An 8666-nucleotide genomic window follows, 5' to 3' on the forward strand; every position below is an offset into this window, starting at 1 on the left:
TCTGAGTAAACGGGCTGAGTTCTGCAAGAGTTCCAATCCGCCTTGAGAGTTCCGCAGTTAGTGCAATCAAACGCCTACCGTACTTACATGGACCTACCGTGGCTTCGTTTTGCTCAGAAACAAAACCAAAAGTACTTTTGTAGTCAGCCAGTAAAAAAAAATTAGATGAGCCTCCCTTGGAGTGTCTAATCAGCACCTCAATGATCTCAGCAGTCATGTCAGCATTATTTACAGCCCTAATCGTAATAACTGCGATGTGTTGTGTGCAACGTTACTAGATCTAGTAACGTTGGTTGTGTGCGCGTGATGATTAACCTATTTAGGACTGCGACCTTAGGAGTGGCATTCACACTATTGCTGTTTCAAATCCAATCCAATCCAATTCAATCCGTGCCGCTTGTTTCGTGTTGTGTGTGGTACGGAACGCGCCGATCTCTATCCATTCTGTTTATGATCCTACGTTGGTGGGCTGCTTCTATCACGCGAGTTTTTTCGTCGATCATCGCAGTGCATCCGTGCACGCACCACAGTGAGTAGCCGTGGTGCACTGAATCACTCTGGTATTGTTGCACGTTTTTCTTTTCTGTCCTTGTTTAGAGGTATCGATGTGAAGAAGTTGACGTGTTGGCCGGTTTCGCGTGCTGTCAGTCTCCAGAAAAAATCTCCATAGGGATCCATGGGTGTTTTCTTCTTCAGGAATACTGCGCCGCACGGCGGCCAGCTGTGGAAGGGAATTAACGGAAACGAGTAGCGGTTGTGAGATGCGCAGTCTTGATTTTGTGACATCGCAGCGACAATAGGTTTTCCTCTCCCAGTGTGTTCGCTCGAGAATGTTGATGTTATACTACACAGCAAAATACGACGCCAACTGATGCCTCCAGTAATCAGGTTCGCTGTGTTGTTTGTCGTGTGCAAGCGTGTGGCAAGCTATGCGTCCGTCAGTAGAGCCTAAACCTTAAACTTACATAATCAGTGGCACAAAATGCGAGACATTGAAGAGGCTTGTACAAGTTTTTTCACGATGGTTTGATTTTTTTTACGCCCATAGCAAGCGTCACTGCTTTACCTAACCATTGTGTCGTTCGCCTGTCCCCAGAGAATTTGCGTACTTTCAGATTTGTGTGAAACTGATGTAAACTGTGGATAGCATAGGATTGTTGCAGAAAAAGCAAGAATTTGAACTTGAAATTCGGCTAATCGAAAAGCTGGGCACTTGGACTGCCTTCTCAAGACTAAGACATCAGCTGACTGCCACAGCAAAAGCAACGAAAGGTAAAGAGAGCTTAAGAACATATTGACCCTAGATACTGGACAGCAGCTTGAAACATAACTGCAGTTGTTGCGCAGTGGTTAGAACTTGATATACTTCTGATGAACTCCAACAATATTCTGAAATTTGTGGCCTTGTGTTTTAACATAGCTAAATTCAGACTTCTGTAGTCGGGTACCACTCAAGAATGCAGCAGCAAAGCGCCCCTCAGAGGGAGCCCTGCAGCCAATGGCACCAACCATTCGCCATGACATCACGGTTAATCCTTTTGCACCTCCTATTGCAACATCACAAGGGGCTGGCATGTGCATGGGAATTAACCATGGTTTAACCAGATTAACCTCAATATTTTGATAATCATGTGACTTTATTGGCCGGGAGGCCACCTTTGATAGATATTTGCTGTTACATTCTTGAGATGCATCTGACTCTAAGCTTTTACGCTCAAAAGCAGGAGACAGTACTGCTCAGCGTTGGCACGCCATCTGCTTTGGCATGGTCTTATTGGCTTAGCTGTCTGTTTAGGCCATCATACTCAAGCCAGAAGCAAGATGTAAAAGACATGTAGTCTGCAAACTATGTCCTTTAGTCCACATGAAAGCGACTAAAGTCACCTTGGCATTTTGCATTTTATTGTGTGAACAGATGAAATCTCTTGAAGACAGCCAAAACAGTCTAATAATATTTAACATGGGTTATCCTACAACATGCAGTCATTGTTGCTACTCACATAAGAGCTCTTTTTTATTTTTGTCACTTTAAGCGGTGTGGGACATTCAGCCTCTCTTACTGATTATAGCTCGTTCTCAGTTCATCCCATATCTCTATATTGAGTTTTATTGGGACTCGTAAATTAACTCTTGGGAACAGGTATCAAGGCCCAAGTAGGCTATTTTGTTTACCTCTTCCCTTGTGTGTGACTGTGTAACTCACGAGATGCTAAAAGCATGAAAATAATTTCAGCTGATAGCTGTGATCTGACCTTCATTTTGTAGCATTTGCATTTCTTTCAGCAAATAACTAGCTTTTTGTCTTGTATCACATGTGTGGCACTAAAATGTTTTTTTGTGAGAGAAGCCTCCCTTTCCGCCGATGACATTTGTATATGGTGTTCCGGACGCAACAGGCGCATTGTGCATGCCCGATTGCAGAGGACAATAGGCTGCATTGAATCGTTTTTAAGTAAGCGCGGTCTCGTCATATCGTCAGATAAAAGCGCAGCAATTGCATTTTCGAGGTGCGATCTTTCACACTATGTGCTGAAAGTTGCCGGTACCCCAATACCATACGTTAAAAGCCATAAATTCCTGGGGGTGACATTTGACAGGTCACTGTCATGGTCCCCACATATACAACAGCTTAAAATCAAGCTCTGTGCTTGCGCCTCTGTCTTTCGTATGCTCTCCACCACCAGAAAAGGCTGCTCTACAACTTCATTACTATGGCTGTATGGTGTGCTGCGTGAAGGCCTCCTACGCTACAGTCTCCTAGCTCTTGAGGGTATCTCACAAATATCAAACTCCTTGAAGCTATGCAAGCTAAGGTCTTAAAAATCTTCCTTGGCCTTCCCAAGAAGATCTCCACAGTGGGTACTCTAGCAGGGAGCAGACGTCTCTCTGCATCAGTACTGCTAACCCAGGAGTTGCTTCGTGCCCAGATGTGGTTTGTGGCTCGTGTACCTCACCATCCACTCGCAGCGCACTGCATAGAGGAAGTTTCTGACCTTCTTCCATCCCACGACCTCCTCCCCGCCTTGGAGGTACACAGCATGGCAAATCAAGACAACAGTTCCTGGCATCAAAAGGAAAACAAACACCCCCGGTCCTGCACTTAAATATTTTGAAATTCAACACGATAGCAACACGATTTTGCTCTTGAACACATTTATGGATGCTACAGTGCGTACCGTCACATCTACACTAATGGCTCTGTCACATCCATCTCATCAGCGATTGGCGTCAGGGTTCCGTCAACGCGCACCACAATTTCAGCGTTACTCAGTCACCACACCTTGACTACTGCTACCGCGCTGGCTGCTCTGCGAGTAGCATTTACTTACATTCTCCAACAACCACCAACAGCGTGGGTTATTTTCAGTGACTCTCGGGCTGCATCACAATCTATAAAGCCATCAGGAAGCCTTCAGGAGCTGATCATCGATGACATAAACAGATTCCACTCCAAGGCCTGTGAGCTTGGCCACCGTGTTGTGTTGCAGTGGTTACCCGCTCACTGTGGCCTTGCAGGCAACGATCATGCTGACGGTGCAGCGAGGTTGGCGCATGGCGACACCATCTTGCTCCTACCTGTACCGTTTTCTTGCAGTGATGGTGCGAGGCTTCTAACTACAAAATCCTGGCAGACGCAACGCTTTTTGTGGTGTGATCCGCAGCATTAATATAGACCCCTTCTTCGTATCGACCTCACTTGTGACTTCCGCATGCCACGCAATATAGCTAGACGTGATCAAAATTGCCTCCACTGAATTCGCCAGGGCGTTTCTTTCACTAAATCCTATTTACATAAAATTGGTGCATCAAGTAGCCTCTGTGCCCCACATGCAGTGTGCCCGAGGATCTGCCACATTTTATCTCCCGCTACCAACTCTTCAACAACCATCGCAATGCACATTTAAGTGCTTTAGGACTCCGACAGGATAGCCCGTGCACTTGGAGCCTATCCTTGGACCGTGGAGGGACATGGCTTCTGGTGTGCACGGGACAAAAGCATTTTTAATGTTTTTAAGAGACACGGGTTTGGTGGACATTCACTGACAATTATGTGTGTGTGGGTTTGTGAGTGTGCTTGATTTCACCATTCACCCTTTTTTTTTTTTTCCTTTTCTTTTCACCATCCTATTCTCTAATCTTCTCTTCTTTCACCCTCACCTGGAGTAGCATGCCAGACCGACAACCAGGCAGACCTCTCCTGTTTCATTAAAGTTCTCCTCCTCCTCCTCTGGAGTGGTCATTGAAGTGAAAAATTGGCCAGAACAAAAATCACAATGCAAAATTGTTGGCGATATGCTAAAATGAATTGAATCACAGAAATTTGTGGGATAAGAACATAAAATCTCAGGGCAGTAAGCACGTGCAGTCATTTTCCTAGAAACAAATTTAATTTATTTTATTTATCAAACATCAGTTTATTACGTTACTGCAAACTCTGGTTGCTTCTGGAGTCACTCATTAAGGTGGTAGCCTTTAATGGTTCATACTGGTCCGTTACATCGCCACCTAGGTCACGTGACCTTGTGATGTCACGTGACCTTAAGATCACTGAAAGGTCTATAATTTCACAGCATCTGTAATAAGCACGGCAAATTCAAATCAGTGCAATGAGTCGCAAGCGCCTTACACCTCCCTGTAGTTAAGAGATATCTAAGTGCCTCCAACAAATTTTTTAGCTGCTAAGCTTGCGTTTCTAATGACTTTATTGATAAATACTTGAGCTTTGTTGTTGAATGTTTATTGGGTTGTGTAGTTGATGTTCCTTTTTCCATCTTTTTCAATATAATGTGTTTTTTTCTTTTGGGTATTTACTTTGTTGTGTTGGCCTCATACAAACTTTATGTACCTCTTCCCACCACTTCTCAGTAATGCTGCTGGTGCTGGAGGTATGTGTGAATACAGTCTAGCCAGTGTATATTGGTCCCAGATATTTAGTATTTTTGACTGCGTTGAATGTGTAGATTATCTCCTTGAAAACCTTTTGTGTAAGTAAAGGAAAGTCGTGCATTATATCGAACTCCAATTTCTCCATATGCATGCCGCACCCCTGCAAGTGGCGCTTCTCATAACGGCACTCTTCAAATAATTTTCGCGCGAGTAGACGGGTTGGCTCAACGTTCTTGGGCACCTGCTAGTAGCACTAGCGCCATGAAACTGCGTGATGATGTGAACTTCGGACGTGTGAGAGGGTGGCCTTCGGTCTCTCATATACTCATTTTCCATGCCACAGTGCTGTCATGCGGTGAGGCCAAGCTTTTTAAACGCGTATAGACACCTAACTTTTGGGTGCGTGTTTTCTTGTTTGTTATGATGCGCAAGGCATTATTATACATGAATTATCACCTGATATTCTTCTATGACTGCTAAATAATTTATAATCAAAATTTTAGTGCTGTTCCGGTTTCGGTTTCAACAGCTGAATGAGGATTACGACGTCAAAGTTTGGTTATAGGTCACATGAGGCGTGGAAAAACTGCAATATAATCGCTGCTTCCACACTCGCTGTCATTCCGGCTCTTGAGGAAGGCTGGCTTCAGCACTGTAATGAATTAAAATGATGAAGCAGCGATTATATTGACGTTTTTCCATGCCTCACGTGACATATAACCACACTTTGACGTCACAGCCATTGTTTGGCTGTTGAAACCAAAACCAAAATACCATGACAGAAAATTACGATTATAAATTATTTAGAAACCTTAGGTGAATACCATAAGGTGATTCATGCGTAGTAGTGTCCCATGCATCATTGTAAAGAAGAAAACATGCCACCAAAATTAGGTATCTATGCTTCTTTAATGCCCAGTGGTGACCCTCGTCTGACGTTCTTTGCTCACTTCTCTTCCGAAGGCATTGCGAAAACCAGCTGTACCCAATTTTAGTGAGTAGTTATTCCATTTTTAGTTCACTGATATCAGAATTGGACATCCTGTGACAGTCAGTGGCTAGTCCCAAAGCATCATCCGCTGCAGTTGTGATGCGAAGCAGGTTGGCTCTGGCTCTGCCTAGCGTGTGGTGCGATACCAACCGGCAGCATGTGACTGCGAGAAGTATGTCGCTAGACTGGGTGCAATGTATTCTTGATTCCAGTTTATGGATAAGCTGAGCTGTATGTATTTTTCATATATCGAATTATCGATATATGAACTACTTCGAGATCCCGTTTGAGTTTAGATGTATGTGGTTTTGACTGTAGGTCAGATAAAACAAATACTTTATTATTCATGATGATTCTTTGGGTCATTCATATCCAGTAATTTCAGTTAAATTTGCTTTTCTGAGACTTTTGAGACTTACAATGTGCAGACCATTCATGACATCCTGGTTTCAATCGCAGGTTTTTAGTTGCTGTACCAGGCGTGCCAGTGGCGACTGCAACAACTAGGATGGCCATACCAGTTGCATTTATAATGGCTGCCTTGGAGATGACTGCTGCATTGGAATGCAAACGTTTTTGACACTGTTGTGGACTCCTTCGCTCAGGCATACCTGGGCGAATCCAGTATTTTGAACTGAAAAGGTGTGGGGAATCTTTCTTTATTTAAAACTGCTTTTTTTTTGTACATTATGGTAGCCGCAACAATCTCAAGGCGTTATTAGTGGCCCCAGGTTACGTAGTTACACAGACTTGACAGAGTTGAGTTGGACTTGTCTGCCATGTAGGGAACTGGCTATCGGATGTCATGTAGGGAGCTGCTAGTAGGTGTAGCAAGGCAGGTGGGGGATTTGTCAAGCGAAGTTGTTATTCATATGTTGAATATTTCAGCATTATGTTCACATTGTAAGAAGGCGCTTTCAGTTAGCTTCTGTTTTGTGCTACATGTTCGTGTAAGTATAGTATTATTTTCAGTAAACTATGAATGAAAGAGCGTGCGAAAATGTCCTTTTCTTATTTTTCACGGTAAGGAAAGTCAAAAGGAACCCCAGGTGATTTAAATTATTCTGGTACCCCCTCTATGGTTATCTCCACTCTCACTTTCTTCTTTCGCTTCCTCTTTTCTTCTTTTTCTAACAGCATGGTTCAGGTGTCCACCAAGAAATGAGACAACTGCTGCATCTTTGCTTTCCTCAGAGCCAGTCTTTCCCCACAAGAAGGAAGGAGTGCCAGAATTGTGTTGGCAGGACACTTGCCCTGTGGAGTGACTCTGCACAGCTTAGAAATGAAGCTGGACATACACAATCCTGGCTGGGGGCAGTTGCCTTAAAGGACTATAGGCACCTAATATTGTTGCATGCTTAAGCGCGATAGTGTTAAGGCTCGCATTCTGCAGAAAATCCGGTGGCATCGTCGTCATGAGCAAAAAATTCCTGGAGAAACAACCAACTGGGCCATCTAGGTCATGTGACCTTGTAACCTCATCACAACCTGCCCACCAGATTGTTAGTAAAGTGACCACAATGGCAGATGGCAGTTAAATGAATGATTGGTCACTCGGGAAGAGCAACCTGGGCCGCACAAGGCCCACAGGTGCTACCACCTGCCATCGTAGGGCAGTGGCGCATCACCTAACCGCTCCACCACTGTGCTACGAGTGGTATGACGACTCCCAGGGTTAAGTGTAAAGTCAAGAAAAACCAATTATGCATATATGGGCATTAATTAACCAATTACACTATTGCATCATACCCTTAAGGCGAAGATTAAGTGTCCCCTCCAATATTTCTTCTTTAAAATGATGCGTTAGACATAGATCATGGATCATTGAGTAAAGCTGAGATTTGGGCGAGTTGCTAAGCATTCATGGTTGGTGAACTGCTCAACAAAGGCGGGACTCTGTTGCTAGTCAGCGCTTGTCTTGCCTTTGTCCCACCTTTGCTGCGCTGTTCACCGACCATGATCATGGATCACCACGTGCTATTCGCCTACAACCGCTAAATACTGGTAATTAAATTCCTTCTCTCATGCTGTTTCGGCTTCATCAACCAAGAGATGTCTGTGACGTGCAGTTGAACTTTAACATGAGGCGCAGAAAAACTGCAATATAAATGCTGGTATGTACATAGTTTTAACTCACTACAGCACTTAAACCTGCCTGCTTCAAGAGCTATAATTACAGTAAATTACAGTGAAATTTCTCTCATTTTCCGCAAAAAAGTCAGCAGTTAAATTTCCATTTCTTTTTGCGCCTTGTGTCGCCTAAAGTTCAACTACATGTCATAGCCATTGTTCGGTTGATTAAACTGAAACCAAAATAGCATCAAAAAGAAATTCAATTATAATTTAGTTAATAATCGTAGGTGAATACCACGGGGTGCTCCGTGTATACCATTGTATAATGCATCGTTTGAAAGAAACCATGAAAGCAAAAGTTTTGTCTTTAGTCCTTTAAAATGAGACCAGGAGAGTCAGGCTGACGGATGAAATTAACAAGTTTCCGGCAGTAAGATGTGTGACGTTCCTTGTGTGTGCTACGAAGGGCCTCGTTTCGGCGGGCCTGGCCCCGTGACAAGACGGCGGGCATCATCAATTACCGAGCCATACTCGTTGAGAGTGAACGACCAAAACGAAGGGGTTTAAGCACAACCGGACCCCCTTTTCATAGTGTCGGCACGTGTCGAACGCCGCCGCCGCCGCCGCGGGGAGACGGGTGTTATCTTCCCCAATTGCCGTGACCGTGCCGGGGACAAAGGGGCCTCGTTTCGGCGGGCCTGGCCCCGTGACAAGA

The sequence above is a fragment of the Amblyomma americanum genome, chromosome 7 (genome assembly GCF_052857255.1).
Source record: "Amblyomma americanum isolate KBUSLIRL-KWMA chromosome 7, ASM5285725v1, whole genome shotgun sequence".
Lineage (NCBI taxonomy): Eukaryota > Metazoa > Arthropoda > Arachnida > Ixodida > Ixodidae > Amblyomma > Amblyomma americanum.